The sequence below is a fragment of the Triturus cristatus genome, chromosome 9, assembly GCF_964204655.1.
Source record: "Triturus cristatus chromosome 9, aTriCri1.1, whole genome shotgun sequence".
NCBI classification, from domain to species: Eukaryota; Metazoa; Chordata; class Amphibia; order Caudata; family Salamandridae; genus Triturus; species Triturus cristatus.
In genome coordinates, this window is record NC_140592.1 from 169,239,939 (window position 1) to 169,259,827 (window position 19,889).

Genomic DNA, 19,889 nt, shown 5'->3' on the forward strand with positions numbered 1-19,889 from the left:
CGTGAAGATCTTCCAGATGCGTTACGTTTCTCCGATGTTGCGAGAAGACTCGATGCGTCAGCTACAGCGGCGTGACCCCTTTACGCGATGCGACGACAGCGGCCTTGGCAGCGGCACTCTTCTCCGACGTTTGCGAGACGCTTCCGCTCGATGCGATGCTGCAGCAGCGTCACCCCTTTACGCGATGCGACGACAGCAGCTCCGACGGCGGCACGCTTCTCCGTGGATGCGAGGCGCTTTTCTTGATGCGGTGCAATGCGACAACTACGATGGCTGCGATGGCGACACGCTTCTTCCTCGATGAGACACTCTTCTCTTGATGCGGTGTAATGTGTCAGCTACGATGGCTGCGAAGGCGACACGCTTCTTCGGCGTTGCGAGACACTTCCGGAATGATGCGAGATGCTTCCGCTCGATGCGATGCTGCAGCGGCGATGCTGCAGCGGCGACACCCTTTGCGAGATGCGACAACAGCTCCGACGGCGGCACGCTTCTCCTTCTCGAGTCGCGCTTCCAGCTCCTTGCGACACGCAGTCCCTCAGAAGGCCCAACAACAGCAGCAGGCACTTCCAAAAGACTCTGGGGAGCTGGGGGTGAAGTCCACTGGTCCTGGGACTTCGTTCGGGGGCAAGCTCAGTACAAGCCCTTGGAGATCTTTTAAGCACAAGTTGAATTAAAGTCTTTGTAGTCTCTTCTCCTCTCCTTTCAGCAGCAAGGCAACCACTGCAGGCCAATCCCTCAGGTCAGGGACAGTACTCCTTCTTCTTACAGCTTTCCCAGTTCCTTCTCCTCAGGCAGAGGTTCTTCTTGTCAAGCAGGATCTAATTTCTTGGGAGCAGGGTCCCAATACTTATACCCCTAATTCCTTTGTTCCTCTGGGGTAGAGGGGCCTTTGCCCAGTCCAAACTAGTTCTTGAGCACTTTGTTGACATGACTCTGCTTTCTATTCAGGGTGCAGGGCAGAGACATCAGCCGCTCCACAGGAGGTGGAACCAGCATTGTGGTGGCAGAGCACAGCCCTATTCAGAGTCCAGGTGCACTCCTCCCACCCATCTGGATGTCAATCTCTCTATTCACCACCAGGCTACCTAGCCCTGCCCCTCTGGGTTTCCCCAGCCCTGTCACTCACACAAACCAGACAGGCAGATACACATCATAGCAGAGGCGGGCTGAAATGGTTAGGCAAGCAAATACCAACTTTCTAAAAGTGGTATTTGCAAACACAGAATATTAAAATAAACTTTACTAAAATATGTATTTTATTATTCTGAGTTCAGGCATACTAAACTCGATTTTCTACCATGTTCCCTGGGTCTGTTAGGATCATAGGATGTAACAATTCTAACAGCCCATTCTGGCCTATGGAGAACAGGTAGCCTTACAATAGTGAAAAACGAAAATGGCTGTAATTCACTATTAGGACATGCCACACACATCAGGGCTTGTCCTACCTTATGCTTACAATGCACCCTGCCCTTGGGCCTACCATAGGGGTGACTAATATGAAGTTAAGGGAAGGTTTAGGAACTGGGAAGTGGGTGCACTTGCCCAGTCAGCATGACAGTACCAGACCGCACGCAGGTTCTGCAATGGCAGACCTTAGATACATTTTACCAGGCTGCTTCTGTGGGTGGCACAACCAGTGCTGCAAGCCCACCAGCAGCATTTGTATTTACAAGCCCTGGGCACTCCTGGTGCACTTTACTGGGGTCTGACAGTAAACCAAATAAGCCAATCATGGAATCCAACCAACATATACATTTTAAATAGGGAGCACTTGCACTGGTTGGCAGTGGCACAGTGCTCTGAGCAGCTAACACCAGCAAACACATGAGGCGCAGAGACAAAAAGTGGAAGGGAGACTCACGCCAAGGTGCCAGGTCTAACACCTCCGGTATTTATTGAACACATGGACAGTACAATGAAGCTGAGGGTTTTTAATGATAATAATAGCACACTAAAAGACACGTTGGCTCCGTTGAAACACCAACTCAATAAATCTCGAAAAAAAAGTGAAGACTGGTATACTGTAGAGTTACGGAGGGAAAAATCCAGATGTAAAGTCCTGGGGTAAATCTCAGTTGGAGAGTGAAAGACTCAATTTCAAACTGCCCCTCGCTGCCTACCACAAGAATTTTAAAAAGGCACGAAAAAATTGTTATATTAAAACTGAATCAGGCAGGAAACTCGACAAAGGAACTATATAAAGTCCTTGACTCCTTCACTAAGCCCACAGCTTGCGCCCAACAGATCACCCCCTCTCAGGGACTATGTGACAACATAGCTGTGTACTTTGACAATAAAATTAATCTAATTTAGAATCAATTTCCTCATAACCCATGTCATGCTGAGCCTACTGACTTAAGTTCTCTAGCGGTGAAGGACTCAGATGTAGGCCTGGATTGTTTCAATATTATTCAGACCTCTCAGGTGGAAGCCATGCTTAGAGCGGCGAAATCCGGCTCCCCTCTAGACGTTATGCCAGCACACAAATATGCTCTCCTTGCTCCTCTCCTGGCCGCCCCAATTACTGAGATTTTGAACACTTCTATAAGCGAAGGTATTCTGCCACTTGACTGGAAGTCCGCTCAAGTGCTACATATTAAGAAGAAAGATCAGCTGCCTGCGGACGGGTCTCAAATTACCGACACATTTCGCTCCTCCTGCTGCCGAGTAAAATGGTGGAGAGTTATGTTAACACTCAGTTAATGAACTACTTCGACAACCATGCCATTCTTGATCCTTCTCAGTCTGGGTTTAGACCCAACCACTCCACAGAGACTACCCTTATTGGGGTCACGGATTATATTAAGATGGCTTGGATGATAATAAATCAGTGTTACTGGTCTTATTGGATCTGACAGCAGCCTTTGACACGGTCTCTCATCAGAAATTGATTTTTCAACTGAGGGCAGCCGGTCTGCAGGGACAGGCACTTAATTGGTTTGTCGGTTTCCTAGACCAGTGCACTGAGACCATCAACCTGGGTCCACTCCATTCCCAAACCTTGAAATTTACTAAGGGGGTGCCCCAGGGCTCTTGTCTGAGCCATACTTAGATGTTAAACAATGTGCCCCCCACCCCCTTGCCAAGGTCATTAGGGAGTACGGTTTTACTAATTTTTCTTATGCTGAAGATACCCAACTGCTCCTGTCCTTTGATAAGGACTCTGAGTTCATTGATCAGTGTTTTGCTAAGGGCTCATTAGCCATATCAGAGTGGATGACGGACCACTGTCTTCAGCTGAATGCGTCTAAGACAGAAATCTTGTTGTTTTGGTCAGCTCAGACTTACTGGTCCCCTAGGTGGTGGCCAGCAGCATTGGGTCCAGCCCCCTCTCCAACTTTTGTGGCAAAAAACCTGGGGTACGCTCAGATGTATTGCTATCCATGAAGGACCAAGTCATGACTACGGCAGGGACATGCTACCATACCCTAAGCTTTTTGCGCAGAGTGTTACGGTGGCTGCCTCTCTCTGTTCGCAGTTCCCTGATTCAGGTTTTGATTATTGGGCGCTTAGATTATTGCAATGCTCTGCTGGTATCTGCAAATGAATCCCTTCTCAGCAGACTGCAGATTGCACAAAATGTGGCCGCTCGCCTGGCTCTTAAAAAAAACACCTCACACCTCTCCAGGACCATTGTTAAAACAACTCCACTGGCTCCCTATCCGCTAGAGAATTAATTTCAAGCTTTGCTGTCTCGCCCATAAAGCTTTATATGGTGCGAGTCCCAGCTACCTGGCAGACAAACTCAAAGTCTACTGTCCGAATCACCATCTTAGATCGGAAGTCAAAGGGTTGCTAGTGGTCCCCCGTTTTAAGAAGATTAGAAAAGGAGGCAAACGGTTGCCTATCTGGATTCAAAATTCTTGCCCGAGGATCTGCATAAATGTTCCAGTCTTCTCCGCTTCAGAAAACTCCTGAAAACTGCATTATTTAGGGCTTAAACCTGTCTGCCCGTGTCCGTTTGACTTCCTTGCTATGATAGCGCGGAAATACCCCTACGGGGGTGATTCCTGCGCTTTACAAATCTCATACATACTCAATCTCTCTGGGCTGATTGTACCAATAATCATTTCCTCCAAATCTACTTTCAATTTCCCTAAATCTATACTTGGTTTAGATTTATTAGATGTCATTCCTCTTATTCATTCATCCAATTCCTCTGGTGAAGGTCCCACTGAACCAGAATCCCTTGATATTGAAGTTGTTTCCCTTGCATTCTTCAATAACTTTCTAGGATCTATCTGAACACTCCTTTTGGGCGGTACAGTTACATTTCCATTTACTGGAAGATCAATCAATGATGTACTTGCCTCATTTGACTCTGACCCACTAACATTCCTAACATTATTCACCGGAACTGTCAATGCATGAAATATTTTGACCCTCACTATACAATTGAACTATAGAGCCAATCATCCATGGAACTGACTATGCCTCTGCATTTAAACTCATCTGATTGATCTTCTGAGTCAATTCTTCTTTTGCTCTATTAAGCATCTCAATCTCTTTTTTCCTGTGATATTTGGGTAACCTGTGGATTCTGGGGAGCTTCTATTTCAATTAACGGTGCACTTGGTGTAGTCCCATCTGGGCTCTCATGATATGGTGGAGGTCTTTTTAATAACATCTCTTCTAATAACTCATCATCAATTTCATTTGGATCCATATCTAATTCGGAAGTTTCTATATTATTCTTTTTCTCCTTACACTTTCCACCAGACTGTTCCCAGCAACCATTACTGGATATAATCCATCTAGGATTACATCTCTCCTCCATCTTCTCATTTGAGCATCCCACTTAGCCTCTGAAAACCATCTCATCGTATTCTTGTATTTCAATCCATTCCTGTCTCTCTCCCTTCTGTAACCTTCATGCTCCCATTCCTCAAGCACTTCATACTGCATGGGTCTAGGATTTGGATTTAAGGAATTCATTTTTCTCCTCAGATTCTCTAAATTTTTCACATTAAATGTACCATACTCTGGGAAAGCTAACACTCCATCATCTTCTGTATATTTTACCCAATTCTCCAACTATGTACACGTATGATATCCACGTTCTAACATCATAAAGGAAGCAGGCGATCTTGGAGGTGGTACAGGGATTCCCCCTCTAATCACAATCGGTTTGTCCTTCTTAAAGAAATCCTGAATTACTTTAATCAACTTAATTTTTAACACTCTTTTTTCTCTTTGATAACTATTTCTGGAACCCAAGGAAATCCTTCTGTAATTCCACTTACTCCATTGGCTCACGCTTGTCAAACACCACCATGACTCACATCAACCAAGCAATCAGAGCACAGTACACACCGGCTACTCTGACCAATGTCAGCACGGCTCTTGTGACGTCAGTATAACTCCCGCTACTGACCCTCCCTTTGCAAAAATATTACGGCAATGTAAAACAAGATTTTTCTAACTAAATTTTTATTAGAAATGACACAAAACAGCCCCTTTGTCTGCTCCACTAATAAAGAGATAGTTCATTTACTCCAAAAGATTCCTTTTACTTGAGTAAAGTAACAACCAGTGTCACTCTACTCCCAAACAAGTGAAACAAGGTCTTGGTACTCCTCTAAAGAGAAGGCCAAAGTTTAGAAGAGGACTTTTTATTAAGAGGTCTTGGTACTCCTTTGGGGATAAGGCCAGAGTTTTGGAAGCAGGCTTTCCACTAGTTCATATACTCTCCTTACAACAGAGTAAGTCCCTAAAATAACAACCTTTCACTGTTCGATATCACAACAACAGACAAATAACTTCCAGTGTGATATTTCTTCACACTATGACTTCCAGTGTGGTATTTGTCCACACTAAGACTATTGCCACAATGGCTTAAATTAGCATCCTGGGATCTTAAGCAACTCCGTACCCGTACTTCTAGACTACATAAAAACAAAAACACGAACTTTTCGTATTAGTAATCAAAATCCTAAAAATCAAAAAACTAATCATTGATTTGCCAAAATCACTAAAATAACCATCCAATGCTACCAAAACTGATCCAGCGTTTCAGGACTAATGATTTTCTAAAGATCAGGCCTAATTTCCATTACTCAACAATAGTCCCTTCAGGCTGGGTTAGTGTAATTCCAACAACTATATCCAAGTTACCAGATTCCAAATCTACACTTTCATCTCTAATATACCAAAATTGGCAATGCAATCTTTATATTGTTGATTATTTTGATAAACCAAATAATAAATCACTCATAATAAACAGACACATTTGTAAAATGTATTTTTATCCAGATAATGTGAAATAAATGCTCATTACAATAAATCATACAGCACGAACCATAGATTGTCACAAGGAGAACAAAATCAGAAGAAAAAATGACAAATTCATATCAATGACAAATGCATGAAAGAGTGGATAGGCAAAGAGACAGATTCAGAAACAAAATACATTTGCAAATGATTATGCAAATTCAGATTACCGTCTATACTAACCCAATAGCAATAGGAAATCTACCCTCTGGCCATGAGAGCAGCAGGGCCCCTCAAGAAGAATTGAAGAGACAAAGACTAAGTCAGGAATCAGTAAATAGGAACAGGAAAGCAAACCGACGACAGCGACAATCTCCCCCCAAGCAAACTAGTCAGACGACCTAACCCCTTCCACTAGGCACCTCAATTATACCCTAAAACCCAAATGTCCAACCCTCACATATAAAAAACTACAGGTTTTCTTCACATTCGATTTGTTAAGGAAAGGGGTGTATAGTCACACCACTTTCAGCATGACAGCCTCTCTAAATGTCCTTTATTCTATGTTCTAAGTCTTTACCCCAGGAAATACAGTTCTAAACTATCATCATTTTCTTTCTCTTCACTGGCACAATCTTTCAATCACTGCATATCTTTCTCGCTGTGCGCCTCTCCGCAGATGAAGCTTCCTTCTGTTTGTCGCATTGTTCTTTCATACTGATTTTGGTACCCGCTCAGGACTTAAAGGACAAAATAATGTTCCACTCTTCGTGCTCATTTTCATTATTTTAACGACATTTTATCCCGACGGCATTTTTAACCCATTACTTGTCATGCAGAATAGAAAATCATGTTTCTAGGCAAACAAAACAGACATTATTATTCACTTATAATGCTTTTTCTCTACGCACCAACCCAATGCTGCACTAATCCCTGCACAGTCCACATTAGTTGATTTTTCCATAGCAAATATTAATAACGTGCACAAAAGCAACATTAGTTTTATTTTTCGTTAGTCAAAAAACATTCGCGGCTTACTCTTAGTGGTTTAGTACGTGCTCGCGCAGTAGAATTTTCCCTTTGTTAAGTCTTTTCATATAATTTTTACCACACACAGTTAGTAAATGTTACTGAGGGTTCAATACGAGCAGATTTAATCTTCGCGAAAACCCTGCTCCATCACCATCAAACCCTCCATCATCACCAAACACATGGAAAACGGCACCAAGGAAATCTTCACCCTCATGAAATATTTTACCCCTCCGGAAGCACCTCCACCAACTTCACTCTCACACATGACCTCTGTACCTAGCCTTCCCCGTTTCTTCAGCAGTAAGATCTCCATTGTCTATGACAATTTTGAGCACCAACCAGACCCCTCCTCAGAGTCAACCAGAAGACCACCCTGACAACCATCACCATTCAAGAGACTGCAGCAACCATGCATACCATACACTCCTGTGCACCATACACTCCTAAGTATCAGTAGACCCTTGCCCTCATCATGCATTCACAAAAAGACTGGACCACAGTAGCTCAGCCCACACCCCAATCCTGAATGGCTCGATCAACACAGCCACCTTCTCCGACATGTGAAAACAGACCACAGTTTTCCATGATTTATGAGGAATAGGGATGCAAATTAATTACTGCTTTTGAATAGAGAATAGAACAGTAGCAACAGAGAATTAATATGGTGCACTGTTTTGTATTAGGAGGAAATATTATGCTTTTAGTTTGAACCAGAGCTATTGAACCAGAGAAACTACAGTGCTCTGCAGATTCTGCTGAAGTAAGCAGATATTTTATTCATGGCCACTTGCAACTTTAAAAAGTATAAATGTTAGTACAGCGAACGAAAGTGGTTTGCAGATTGTCGAAAAAATCAACCATGGATGCTTCGTATACTTTTTTTGTAACTAAGTATGGAAATCACGATTGGCAGATCGACACAACACAGCATTTCCTTTCCGCAAAATCATTTATTGAAATTCATCAAACTTTCAAAGTATCTGACAGTAGCTTCAAATTCACATAGAGAGGTTTGGTTCCAGCCACATACACACTTGTTGCAATATTTTTCTGAACGTTGCCTTTCTGTAAAATATTTGCATGAGGTAAATAGGTCCCTATTGTGTGGACTGATTGGTGAACGAATACTGTTCCCACTGGCCGCAAGAATACCTACTTTAATGTAGCAAATTGTTTTTGGGGGTATATCTTGAGAGTATTTCTAGGAAAGATGCTTCTTTCTGGGTCTTTTTGTAAGGTCATTTGTCTTTGGTCATGGCTTTTTCGTCCTGGGTTTGGGTCCTAGCCTTTGGAGACTGCTGACTCTGGCCTTTGGAGGCTTGGGTATGTGAGACTACCACATGGAAGCGCTGGAGTATGCAGAGCAAAGGAGAAAAACAGAAAACTGCATTCAAGAATCCGAGCTACGTAAATATGAAAACTGATTATTATAGTAGGGAAGTGGCTTCCAACAGTTTCAAGATAGTTAGCTCTCTCTTACAGTACAAGATAGAAACTTATACATGTCACGGTTTCCTCAAAAGGGTGAACATTTAAGTATCACATGCATAAGAGGCACACAAAAAAATATTTACCCTGAATGTGCTGTTAGGAATTTTCGGTTGTCTAAAAGACCCAGGTAATTGAGACTTTCCACTGCTTCATTCTCTGTTAACAATAAAAAAAAGTCTGCATTTCATTCATGCACACATCCCAACATTCCTATAAGTCAGGTTAAAAGCAAATATAATATTCTGTAAGCAAGGTTCTTGCATTCAGTGTTCCACCATGAGCTAAAAAAAGAAGGGATCAGATGATATTTTATTAACTCTTACATTTTAAAAGAGGTCTATTTCAGAAATGTTAATGGTAGTGGAAGAATACAGGACTATATTGTGCCTTGAAGTAAACTTAGTAAAATCGGAAAGGAAGCTTAACTTTGGCTCTCAGAAACGTAAAAATAGTCTCACTTTTCTGCTGGACTATGGGGAAAAAGAAAATATTTAGGGACTTTTATCAGCCTAACAAGCCATAGCCTGTATAAAGCAATTCATCCACCATTGTTTACAGACATTAAAAAAGACCTAACCAGATGACAACCGTTATTATTATGCAGGCTAGGAACAGTGGGAATAATCAAAATTAATACACCTAAATCATATTTATTTCAATATCAGTTGCGATACCCGAATCAGAACTGAAAAGACTGCAACAAATCTGCAACTCGTTTATGAGGGTTGGAGGAAAGCGGAGGGTATCTAGAAAGATGATGTATGCTAAAAGAAGCGATAGAGGTCTAGTATTGTCCAATATTGAAAATTAATATATCACTGCACAACAGAGAATTGCCTTTGAGTGGTCTTTAATGAGACAAACATTGGCCCCGTGTGGAACAGGCTTTACTGTGCAGACCAATTTGGAACTTCAAAGGCTTCCTAAACAGCACACATCAGAAGTGGCACATGTATCAGAGATACTACACCCACTCATGGAGGTACTGGACAGAAGTTCTAAAAGGGCTGGTGGGACTACGTTTCCAGCCCCCTTCATCCCACTATATTATAATCCGTATTCTAGCCCGACATTGCCAGGGGAAGTTTTTAAGAAATGGAGTTATGGTGGCTATCGATCCTTAAGGGGCCTCTTTCACCAGAGTAAAATTAAAAGTTTTCACACCTCTAAAAAATGAATTTATTAGATGAATCAGACTCTTTTACGTGCAATTAAGATATCTCCAATTAAGGAGGAAGCAGGTTCTAGCGGCCCAACACCATTCGAAACATTGTTCACGACTTAGAAATAATCGAAAGGTATAATTATTAACGTATATAACACGCTTTTATGGTTCATGATCTATTTGCACAGCCTTTTGTAAATAAGTGGGCAATACGATAGGGAGGGAAATCTCAGAAAACCAACATCAAATACTACAAAAAGGCAAAACTCATTTAACCTGCAGCATTCAAAATCGTGCAACAGCACAAGATAATGTGCAACTGGTATACAATGTCATCTAAATTAACTTATAGATCCCAACACAAAGGGGAAATAATATAATAGAGGATATGTGTAATGTTTGGGGACGAAACACATACTTGGTAGCCTTGCCATAACCTGCAATGTTATTGGAAAGAGATATCAAGTACATTAGGAAGACATTAGAATACTCAACATCGCATTAACCTGTAGTAACTGTGGTGGGATTAGATCCGGGTAACATTGGCAAGGTTGTAAAACAAAAAAACACAATTGGTTTCTGGCAATATATACGTTAACATTTAAGCATGTCTATGCAGTCAATGGGAGGAAAAAAACCTCCATGCCTATGGAAGACTGCTGGTCCCGGAAATGGTCAGCTACGATGGAGATTTAGATGTCGACCTACGATTTGAGAAGAAAGATGCATTTTGGGTGGCTTGGAAACTTCTCCCTTATAAACTACCTACAAAATGGAGTGCCATCCCCAAAGTTCCAGAATGTTACAGGTTTTAACAAGCTTTTGGGATCCTTAAATTGAAGATAAGGACTGGTATGCTGGACTGCGACTAGGACCCAATTAAATATTTGAGGGAAAACTGGTATCAGGGATCAAAATCAATGATCTCTTGCCTATCCAATTGTGAGCACTATATTTACATATTATATTTTTCTTTTGTTATCCTAATTTACCTTTGAGGCCCTGGTTGGGGAAGTGTGGCGACTCTGGTGCCCCAGATCCTATATTCAACTCTATGGGGGTACATTTCGCTTGTAAAAGTGGACTGAAGGGTCTATGATTTCTGTTATTCCGCAACTATAAGAAGTTTTAAAAAAAAATCAATATCTCATGTCAGTTTTGATGTGTTCTACCAGATGAGGAGGATACCTCTACTATCATCTGCTCCCAGAAAGGTTGAATCACAGTACATTTCCACACTATAGGATAAATGGCTGCACTCTCAGACCTACATCAAGGACAAATTCCAGAGTAAGAACTATAATTTCGGTGCAGTCAAGTTTGTGTCAGTTACATGTAATGGACGTAGCAAAAATGCATCAGTTTAAAGCCGACATTGTGAGATAAAAATGCAGAATAGCCACTATTTTGTCCCATGTTTCATCTGCGAACTTTCCCCCATGTCGGTGTACCACACTTGTGTCCATAAGCAATTATTTTGTTAACCCTGTCAGTTTTGGAAGCAAGTTTAGAATTAGAATTTCTCGGTTCTAGGGAGTTAAATGACTATATGGCTACAGGATTTTTTCCTAAAAAGGACAAAGGTCCTCACCCACTGAAGTGGCATGCTTCATCATTGGGCTCCTCCTCACCTCAAACCCTTCACTTAATGAATGCAGTAAGCTCCACCGAGAGTTCTTTAAGGGATTGTATTCTTTTTTGTTTAAATACCTTCACATAGGTCAAGAGAACTATAGCAATTTTAGCGCTACAAGTTCTCTGGTCTATGGTGTTATATGAGTATATGTTTCACCTGACCCATTGGAAGGTGTTCAAACTAAACAAGAACACAGCTTTTTAAAGAGCTCTGTGGGTGCAATGGGGAGCTGCACTTCAATGTTATCTAAAGAAAAGCAAGCGTAACATCAATCACTAACTCCGATCAACTTGTTGGTCCTTACAAGTTGTTTGAGGGAAGCAGAACATGGCTATGGGAGCGAACATGTCCTCTAATCAGGATCACAGCAATAGGGGTGTTTGCGCACTGTTCAAGATAGGAGACTGCAATCATTACAGGAGTGCTCCCACGGTCATCTTTTAGACTGTCTTATTAGCAGTACTACACAACAGCTGACCCAATCACTTTGCTGAACTAGAGTTCTCAGATACATCTGATTTTGTTTAAAATGGGCCTAACATACTTATCAGGACAGGAGTCACAGCACACACATGAGTCCAATAGGACCATCACCTCAATTTCGGTTTATTTCGAGGTTGGTCTACACCGCTTTCTCGCCACATCATCTGCTCCCTGTTTGATGTTATCTCGCCTCCCAGTGCACAACTAGACTTCCAATAGGCTGCCACCCAAACTTCCACCTAGTCCCAAGCTGCCATAGCCTTAATGAACAAATGAGTTGCGCCACTGCTACCACCTTCGATTTGGGTTGGGAAAATATGCTCTATAGTTGCAGGTCACAGAAACATCTCTCCATGTTCACAAATGGGCAAAATTGGGAAGATCATAACTTGCGCATTCTTTTGTACAGGTTGACCTACCCGTCATGGCCTGTGTAGCGTGTGGTCACGGTTCCTGCAATTACACATGCTGGCTATCATAGGCTGAGGCAGCAGTAGCATCTGCAACTTTTGAGCCTGCTCCACTGGAAATAACGCAAGTCTCTTGCATTTCATTTTCTTACTAAGCTCTTCTTACAGAAAATGATCCATGCTCATGTCCTCCACGTACTTACACAGGGCTGATACTCTTTATTTTGTTCCCCCCTCAGCTTCGTCCACCCTGATCCAAGAATCACACCCACTCCTCTAGGTATTGAAGCTGTTTGAGTTCCAAACACGGGACTCCACAACCACTCAATCAGTGACCATGAGCATGTCTGTTCCTAGCATCCCAACGTTGATAGTCACAATATCTCCCTTTACTTTCACAGTTCTTCTTGGGTCTTAAATCATCTGTAGAATTTGATCCAGCTTGTTCAGCATCTTAGGCGCAGGGGTACCCACCCCAGGGCTCCCATTCATTTAAGGTCATCCTGGCTCAGACCCTAGGTGGTTCCTAGCCCTACTAACTTCAGTTAGAGGCTATGGTGGGATACTGGTTAGGCTATCAACACAGTGGGTTGTCATGGATTACATCACAGGGTCCACAGACGCCACAATCACAGATCTGCCTGCAACAGAGGGGTCACATGTCTACCTCTCCGATTAATAGGACAAGAAGGGAGCTGCATGGTTGTGTATTCAAATGGCATGTAAATGGAACCTCAGACCTCAGCACAAATCAGTGATCCAAGATGAATGGATGCCACTCCGCCAACTCAGCACAATATCTGTTCTTCGAATTTTGAAGTAAAATAGTGTGAGTTACAGCAGTGGTATCAGAAAATAATGTCGCTATTATACAGAGTAGAACAGTCCCTTAGATCAGTTGTGAATTTTCTGAGCGTGCATTTATTAGAGTGACCTTAAATATTTTGCAGGTTGCGTTGTAAGGTTTAGTGTGTGGATATCAATGCGGTGGGAGTGTATTGTCAGAAGTAAAAAGGTGTATAGATAGATAGTTTAGGAGCTCAGCAATTTACAACTGGATGGCAGTTGGCAACAAGCTACAATGTTATTCTAACAGGTTGCCACCTGGAGTTCATCAGCAGGTGACTCCTATGCCTTTTGAATAGTTTGATTTACTGGTGCCTTCTCAAGAGCAGATAATTTAATTCTTCACAGCGGAGAGCTTTCCAAAGCACTGGACTTTATATTAGGCAGAACATGTTCAGGTATTTATCTTAAACTCAGGTTGGCAGATTGTCCGATCAAAGGTTCCTCATTGACATATAGTTGTGTGCCAACATCTTATTGCCACTGCCCTTAATCCAGTATGTTTTAGGCATTGTATACAGACATTTGAACTTCCTCCTACACTATAGTCTAAGCCACAAAAGTCTCTTCAAAGCAGGTTCTGCATGATCATTTATTCTGGTTACAGTACAGCCACTTGGTGTTTTGAAATGTTGAGGGTTTGTTTTTTTTCCCCACAAAAATAACAAGAAAGGCAGGAGAACCAACACTTCAGTGCTCCAGAAGCAATCATGCTAGCTCGACTCAGTCCTTGGTTTGTTAAACTTCTACTCTCGCAACTGGATGTTTTACTTGGCGTTAGGCTGAAGTTTTCTTTCAATCCTGAAGTGTTTTCTAACGATACACACAGAAAATGTAATCCTTGGGGACAAATACAAATTAAACTGGACAAAATTGCAACAAACCAAAAGGATGAATGTCACTCTCTATTTTAGATTATTGGTTTTTATATTGTCCTATACATTTTGTTGTATACTCCAGAAAGGGCAAAGGTAGAATGCCCACTCCTGCACCCACACATTTTATTTTTGTACGTTCCTCTAAACATTATGGCGAAATGCGTCTGGTGCAAAGGCACTTGCTCAACCAAGCCAATAGTTCGAAAAGCTAAATCTCAACGCAAGAAAACAAAATTGGTAGAGCATTTTGCTTACTTCAAAACAGAATTTATTTTGTTTGGTTTTTAACAAATAATGATCAGATTTTGAAATGATTTATTATTGTTTTAATATCAATCTCAATCCAGGATTCAATGCAGGGTTTTGCCATGGAAAAAAGTTGTGTTCAAAACTGTTTTTGCTGAAAATTACCTTTTTCTGCCCATCTGCTACAATCGAGTTTTAAATTAAATTTATTTGACTTAAAAACCTAACAGACAAACTACATCCAGGGTATTGTACCACCTTCTTCTAACACTGTAATTTCTGCTTTTGCACCACTGGCACAAGATACAAGTTCTAAAGACAAGTATTCAGAGTGGTCTAAGACCTTAGCAATATTGTTCTGCTTACTCCAAATTTGATTTGAAGGCAGATAGCTTAACACTGCTCAAGTACACCTTACAAAGCAAACGCAAGGAGATGATGGACAGAGCGCTGAAACTTTTCAGACACTCACCCTGGGTTGAATCCATCGTCGTTCTTTAGCTCACTTTGCCACCACAGTTCAGACACAGGTATATGCATATCAGTCTTGACCCTGTGCCTCATGGGAACAGTCCAGCCATGTCTTCCCTGGACCGGAAATAAGCATCCTGGGACCGGTTTCGGGCTAACAGCCCTCATCAGACAGGCTAGCTTGAATCCAGTGGCAAAGTGAGCAAGGGACCCACGTCTGGGAATACCCTGCCAACTTAGGGCGAACAAAGCAAACACAAGGAGATGATGGACGGGAGCGCTGAAACTTTTCAGACACTCACCCCCAGTCACAGATCTGGGTTGAATCCATCATCGTTGTTTAGCTCAGTTTGCCACACCAGTTCAGACACAGCTATATGCAAATCAGTCTTGACCCTGTGCCCCTGATCAGCCAGGATAGCTTGACTCCAGTGGCATGGAGAGCACGGGACCGACGTCTGGGCATACCTGTCCCACTTAGTGTGGCATTTGCAAAAAGAACAATTGAAGGACAGAATGCAGAACAAGGTCATACATTCACCCCAGTACAAAGATCTGGGCCTAAATCCATTGTTTTTTTGCTCACCATGCCATTCCAGTTTGAACCCAGCCATATGTAAATCAGCCTTGACCCTGTGCCCAATGGGAACAATCCAGCCCAAACTGCCAGGCCAGGTCATCCCTGGACTTGAAACAAGCATCCTAGGACCGGTTTGGGGGTTTCACCCCTAATCATCCAGGATAGCAGGACTCCAGTGGCATGGAGAACACTGGAGCCACGTCTGGGCATACCTGTCCCACTCGGGGAGGCAAATGCAAAAAGAACAATTGATGGACGGAATGCAGAAAAATGTCATACATTCACCCCAGTACCGAGATCTGGGCTTAAATCCATCGTTTTTTGCTCGCCATTCCAGTTTGCCTAAAGATGCCAAGATTGGATGAGGTTTCAAAGAGACTATCACTTTTTGTTACTAGTGCACTGTTAGACCTGGCATCCTTGGCGTGGTTTTCCCTGACTTTTTGCCTCTACCTCCTGTGTTTTTGATGCTGTGCTGGATTTCGTTTTTGCTGGCGTAGTTGCTTTGGGCACTTTGCCACTGCTGATCAGTGTCAAAGTGCAAGTACTCCCTGTGTAAATTGTTATTGGTGCTCCCTGATTGTCATTTGTTGTACCAGTAGGCCCCTAGTAAAGAACAGTAAGTGTGCCAGGGCGGGTAAATCAAATGCTGCTAGTGGGCTTGCAGCACTGATTGTGCCTCCCACATGAGTAGCCCTGAAAAGAGGTCTCAGGCCTGCCACCGCAGTGCCTGTGCGCAGTTTAACTGCCATGTCGACTTGTCAAGTACACCCACTTGCCAGGCCTTACCCTTCCCTTTTCTTACACACTGGACACCCCTATGGTAGGCCCATGGTACCCCCCCCCCACCCCCCCCCCCCTCGGCAGAGTGCAGTGTATGTGAAAGGTAGGACATGTACTGGTGTGTGTAACATGTCCTGATAGTGAAATATTGCAAATTTCGTTTTTCACTATTGAAAGGCTATCTTGCCCATAGGACAGAATGGATAATGTTTTGTAACATTTTACAAGCATATCTTCCCATAGGGATATGATGGAAAATGGAGTTTAGTACCCCCTGAACTCAGAATTTTTTACACATCTTTTAGTAAAGATGGTTTTTAAATTATGTGTTTGAAAATAGCACTTTTAGAAAGTGGCTATTTTCTTGTTCAACCTTCCTATGTGCCACTGTCTGTTTGTGGATTGACTGTCTGGCTTAGGAGTGACGGAGCTGGGGAGGTGCAGTGGTTCCAGGAGTCTGGAGGAGTCAGCACTAGGCTGAATAGGCCTGATCTGCATTTGGAGTGCTGGGAGGAGTAGCACCTGTGCTTGAATAGGGCTGTGCCTGCCTTCCACAATGCTGGCTCCGCCCCCTGTGGTTTTTCTGGGACCAAGGCCCACACTGACAAAGAATGTTGTTGTACACTGGCAGAGTGCCCCCAGAACTGGTTTGAACTGGGCTCAGAGCCTCTTGCACAAAGAGAACAAAGAAATTTTGGGGTATAAGTGTTAGACCCAAAACCCCTGAACTTTAGATCATTCCTGGAATTCAAGAGGAACCTTTGCCAAGAAGAGCTGGAGAGACGGAGGAGAAGTACTACCCTTGCTGTGTGTCTGGGGTTGGCCTGCAGTTGCTGTTTCTGCCAAGGAGAGGAGAAGGACTTTGCTGTGTGCTGTGTCCCCTGCTTGAAGGAGCTCTCCAAGGGCCTGAAGTGAGCTGGCCTCCTGTTCAGGAATCTCAGGGGCACAAATACTTCACCCCAGCTCCCCTGAACTCTATTGTTGAGAGTTCTGACCTGCCTAGAGGTGCCTGTGCCAGTTTTGGGCCTCTGGAGGTTGTTGCTGCTGTTTGGGGGCGGGAAGAAAGAAGAAACGTGAGAACTGCTAAAAATCGATGCATCGCTGTTCTTGCGGCTGTTTTCTCGACGCATCTCCACGGTGTGAGAAGAATTTCCACGAATCGCCGTGCCGCTGCAAAAACCGTTGCAGCGGCGATCGACGCATCAAGGAATTGCAGCTGAAGAGGACCGACGCAGCGCCGCTCGCCGCATCGATCGCCGAGGCATCCCAGATTTCCACGCATCGTACCTGTGCTGCAAGTTCTTCCAACACATCACCTGCGGGCCGGAATCGGCACGAAGAATCGACGCATCACTCCCCATACAGAATGGAATCGACACAACCCTTCCTCTGCGTGCAGCGGGACTGTCGCATCGCCTTAGGGTCTCAGGAGTGTCGCATCTCATGGTTTTCCAACGCTGCGGCTGTTTGGCTGGGTGAACTTTGACGCAACTACAGGTAATTTGGTGAAAAGTCACACATCCATAGTTTTCTATGGTACAAGTTCTTCAAACCTTTTGAAAGTCATATTTTTAACTGCGTATGGTGGATTTTTTGCCGTTTTGGTCGTTTGGTTTAGATAAAGATATTTTATTTTTCTAAACTGGTGTGGTGTCTTCACTGTGTTACTGTATGTGTTGGTACAAATACTTTACACATTGCCTTTGGGATAAGCCTGTCTGCTCATGGCAAGCTACCAAGAGGGTGAGCAGGGGTTATCTAAAGTGTGTATCCCCCTGACTAGAAGCAAGGCTCCCTATTAGGACAAAGGTACCCACCTCTGTCAACTAGAAACTAGAGACCCCCCCATTTCTAACATGCACAATGCAACAATTCTCTACAGCAGAACATCTACTGTTTGTCACACATCATATCAGTCAAAATGCACCAGAACTGTCTTGTGACGGTTTTCCAGTGTGTTGAGATCATCTTTCGATGCTAGAAAAGTAGGATTATCCAAGTTGTCAACTTGTGTGTGTTCAGTTTCACATATTAATTGCATTAGTCTTCATACGTAAATTTGCCATATCAAATAAATGGGACAACTAAGCATTTTTAGTCCATCTAACTTGGGGTGTCCACAACACATATCATAGAGAACTTACAATTTCCACTATCTGCAAGACATACCACAACAGATTTGCGACATGCTTGGTAAAGTATAACAGCACAACAAAGTGAAAACGCTTGGAAGTCAATCAGACTCAGCACCTCAAAATGATAGTCCAGCACCTCAAAATGATAGTCCAAATGGACCAAATCAGGTATAACCGCAATCTGCGACATTAGATCTTAGTGTGCAAAAGTCTGATATTTAGATTCCAAAAAATTCACAACAGAGCAAGAATCAAACACTTAAGGACATAAACTCACGTGCTCCTTGCCAAACCTACAAATTCATCATCTTCCTATACACTAGGGTACTTCAACCCAAGCCACATTAATTACTCAAACAGTGTAACAGTGCAGACGACTCAGGAGCTAAGACTACTTACTCCTCCAAGGAGCCAATACACTCTCAGCTATAAAATTGTGTTATACCTATAGTTAAGATACTTGGAACTTATGAGCAAGTTTGCAGCAGTATGGATTTTAAAATCTTATATTGTTTCAGTTAGGTTTTAGTACTGTCTGGTCTCTCTGCAATGAAGCTGCTTGCTGTTGCATTTTGTCTTGGGTGTCCAATATAGTGCTGTTTTTACTCAAAGACCCAAGGCACACTACCTCGATGTAAGGCAAAGGGAACCATTGCTCAGATACATTAATTAGCATCTCCAGAAAAAAAGGTAAACGGGGCAGAATTGTGCTGCCTGTCACACAGAACACTGGAATGAACAGATGCACATCAGCCTTCAATACACCATCTTGGAACACATAGGAAGTCGAAATTATCCAATAAGGGAAATAGGCCACTGACTATCTCTATTTCAGTTTTTCAAGAGTCTACGCGAGTCACTGATTACGCTTTTTTACCTATGAACTTCAAGGGTTTTATTCCCGTGACTCCAGATTCTTGATCAAAGTTCACATATTTTGTTTAACACGTTTAGAGTATGCTGTTTAGTTCATAGCCATTAAAACCCTACATGAGATGAAGTACACCTGTGTGGGAGTCCTAACCGAGGAGTTCTCTGACAATATTAAAGGCACAAAGCAGACCACAAAAGGCCTCCACACGGTCACAATCTTCAAGGTGACAATGTTTTAAAAATATGATACAAGGTTAACCTGCAGTCCACTAATTTTCTAAATCCCCCTTTAATTTGGCTTCGTGATTCTCCTTTTCTCTGCATATACTTTGAGAATTTGTTTTATATTCTTGCCCTTACCCACCCCCAGTCTTAATTGTATTTTATCCACCCAATAATTGCTGCACAGTTCCAGAGAGCTGCTCTGAAATTTTCTGTTGAAGTATCAGTACTTAGTTTATTTTTTTTCCAATAAAGTTACTCAAGAGAACACAGCACAGATAACTTCACTCCTTACGTTTTGTTAGCACACTTACACCAACTTAGCGTTATCAACCAAGCCGGATAAACCACTTTGGATTGTCTGAATATTGTTTGGTTGATGTTGGGTTGAGGGTAGTCAGTAGAGTTTTAGCGTTGAGGTG